The sequence below is a fragment of the Mesoplodon bidens genome, assembly GCF_964165515.1.
Source record: "Mesoplodon bidens genome assembly, chromosome: 3".
In the NCBI taxonomy this organism is placed as follows: Eukaryota; Metazoa; Chordata; class Mammalia; order Artiodactyla; family Ziphiidae; genus Mesoplodon; species Mesoplodon bidens.
The window spans coordinates 84,148,191-84,151,414 of record NC_138178.1 but is presented as its reverse complement, the minus strand read 5'-3'; positions in this window follow the sequence as shown (position 1 = coordinate 84,151,414).

The following is a 3,224-nucleotide window of genomic DNA, read 5'->3' as shown; positions in this document are numbered from 1 at the left end:
TTTAACTTTCAGCTGGACTTGTGGCTTTTGATTAACCTGTATGCAACGTGTGTTTATGGAGCGCCAGGAAACACCAGGCAGAGAGAACATGGTACGGCAGAAAGAGAACAAGCTTTGAAACCTCGGTCTGGCCTCCCTCTACTTCAGTCTTCTCATCAGTAAAATGGGGATAATACCATATCTAGCATGTAGGGTTGATGTCCGGATTAAACATTACTGTGGACTACATTACTGGCCTCATTCTTCATTTCTCCCTCATGCTTTGACATGTGAGTTTGAAACACCCCCTATCCACCCACCACCCCCTCCCCTTGACTCCCCACCCCTTGACTTTTGGTTTGGCCATGTCACTTGCTTTGACAGATTGAATGAGGTGAACGTGACAGGGTACCAATTCCTAGCATAGGTCATGGAGGCCCTGCATGTTTCCTCTTGGCCTCTTGTCCCCCTGCCATTGCCAAGAGAAGAGCATGCCTTGGCTGGACTCCTGGTCCCAGGATGATGAGAGACACATGTAGCAGAGCCACCCCCATGACCAGAGCCTGGAAAAGAGCCATCCCGGTTAACTCACAGATCTTCAACAAGAAAAACCACTCAACCAAGCCCAGCCCCACTCAACTGAGATCAGCAAAACCCTTGAAAATATGAACACGAATAAATGATTGACTTTGGGTTTTGTTTGTTCTTCTCTCTCTAGTTGTTTTAGGTGTAAGTTTAGGTTGTTTATTTGAGATTTTTCTTGTTTCCTGAGGTAAGATTGTATTGCTGTAAACTTCCTCAGAAGCAACCTAAATGTCCATTGATAGAGGAATGGATAAAGAGGTTGTGGTACATATATACAATGGAATATTACTCAGCCATCAAAAAAGAATGAAATAATGCCATTTGCAGCAACATGAATGGACCTAGAGATTACCATACTAAGTGAAGTAAGTCAGACAAAGACAAATATTATATGATATCACTTATAATCTAATCTTAAAAATGATACAAACAAACTTGTTTCCAAAGCAAAAACAGATGCACAGACTTCAAAAACAAACTTATGGTTACCAAAGGGAAAAGGTGAGAGGGAGGGATAAATTAGGAGTTTGGGAGTATTACACACTACTATATATAAAATAGGTAATCAATAAGGACTACTGCGTATCACAGGGAACTCTACTCAATATTCTGTAATAAGCTATATGGGAAAGGAATCTGAAAAAGAATGGATATATGTATATGTGTAAATGAATCACTTTGCTGTACACCTGAAACTAACACAACACAGTAAATCAAGTATACTCCAATATAAAATAAAAGTTAAAGTAAATAAATAAATAACATCCCTGAAACAGAAAAAAAAAAGAATAAATGATTGAGGTGTTCTTAAGCTATTGAGCTTTGGGACGGTTTGTTATACAGCATTACTACAATAGCTAACCGATACACTTGTACCTATAAACACACACTCATAAGGCATCTCTCATAGAACCAACTGTATAGTGGATGCTCAATAAATAGTAATTTCCTTCCCTTTCCCTACTATGTTTCAAACACTGTGCTGTACAGTGGGAATACAGAGAAAAAGAAACCTCAGAGGAACTTCCAGGTTGGTGGAAAAAGAACTATAAGACATCAGTTCAAGTCCTAGGTCCCTCGTAAAAAATTAACAGGAGCCATGGAGAAGAAAAGCAATGAGCAAATGCCTTCTCTTCCTCAATTTTTCCCTAAAATATGATAAAATTGATGTTCTCCCAAAACAGATTTCTATTTCCTGAGACCACGTCTATCAGATATTTTTATGACTTTAGAAAGAAAGACTCCTTTAAGACGGGGAGAGCTTTTTGGGTTGTGCCTGTTCTTTGCCTTATATTAAGTTTCTGATGGAGACTCCTCGGGAAGCAGCCTGGTTTTGGTGGGGTCAGAGAATGTTGCAAATCCAGCTAACCTGAGCTCGAAGCAGAAAGGGCTTTTTTCTTTATCTATGTTGAAGAAAGTAGTTCAAAACTGGACCTATTTTTCTGAAGACAAAAGCATACTCTCTGCAGCTGCCTACCCTCGTGAAAGGAAACAGTTCTTGATAGGGACTTTGCCATGGAAGAATCAAATCCACTAGCAAGTAAAGCATGAAGATATTAGGGATTTTATCTCTAACCATGTAATAGCTGTCATTGAACGTTCATCCAGTAATGGGACAGCCCAAGAATACCCTTCCGTGTCCTTAAATCTCTCCTGTCAGGGAAGCTTTAAGGATTGTTCCTATGCTTTACCCCTCTGAAACGACCATTCAATGGTTTGCTGTGAGAATAGCCTCCGCCTGACAGAGAATTACTGGCTTATTACTTGTCAGCTCCGAGGAAATGGCTATGTGATAACTGGCAGCTGAGGCAGCTGGCAGACAAAAGGGCACTGAGACGTGAAGCTTAGAGTCCACAGGGAACGGTGTTGTCCAGAATACACTCCTGCCTCTGCTCCAGTGAGGGCTGGCCACCTCCAGGAGAGGGACTTGGCTTCAGAGAAAGGACTCGAAGATGTGTTTGCATGACCAGACTCAGTTCAGGAAAAGTCAGAGCCGTGGACAGCATTTCCCTGTCACTCTGATGAACAGAGAATCCCCTTCCAGCCATATGGCTCTGCCCATGTCATCCTTCTTATACGATGGACTACATAACACTCTCCCCTATGTCAGTTACCTGAAGCTTTGCTATTTATATCACCCCATGTGATTTATCATGTTACATATTAGACCACATGAAACTGCAGCTATTGGATCCGTTTGATCCACCAAAACTTCAATTTCAAGAAAAGTGTTAATTTCTTGTTAGGTTTTTTTTTTAATTTATTTATTTTTGGTTATGTTGGGTTTTCGTTGCTCCGTGCAGGGTTTCTCTAGTTGCAGTGAGTGGGGGCTACTCTTCGTTGTGGTGCGCAGGCTTCTCATTGCAGTGGCTTCTCTTGTGGCAGAGCTCAGGCTCTAGGTGCGCGGGCTTCAGTAGTTGCAGCATGTGGGCTCAGTAGTTGTGGCTCACGGGCTCTAGAGCGCAGGCTCAGTAGTAGTGGTGCACGGGCTTAGCTGCTCCCCGGCATGTGGGATCTTCCCAGACCAGGGCTCGATCCTGTGTCCCCTGCGTTGGCAGGCGGATTCTCAACCACTGTGCCACCAGGGAAGCCCTTGTCAGGTTTTTTATGCACAGTAAAATTCAAACTTCTTTATACACAGTTTTATAAGTTTTGGCAAA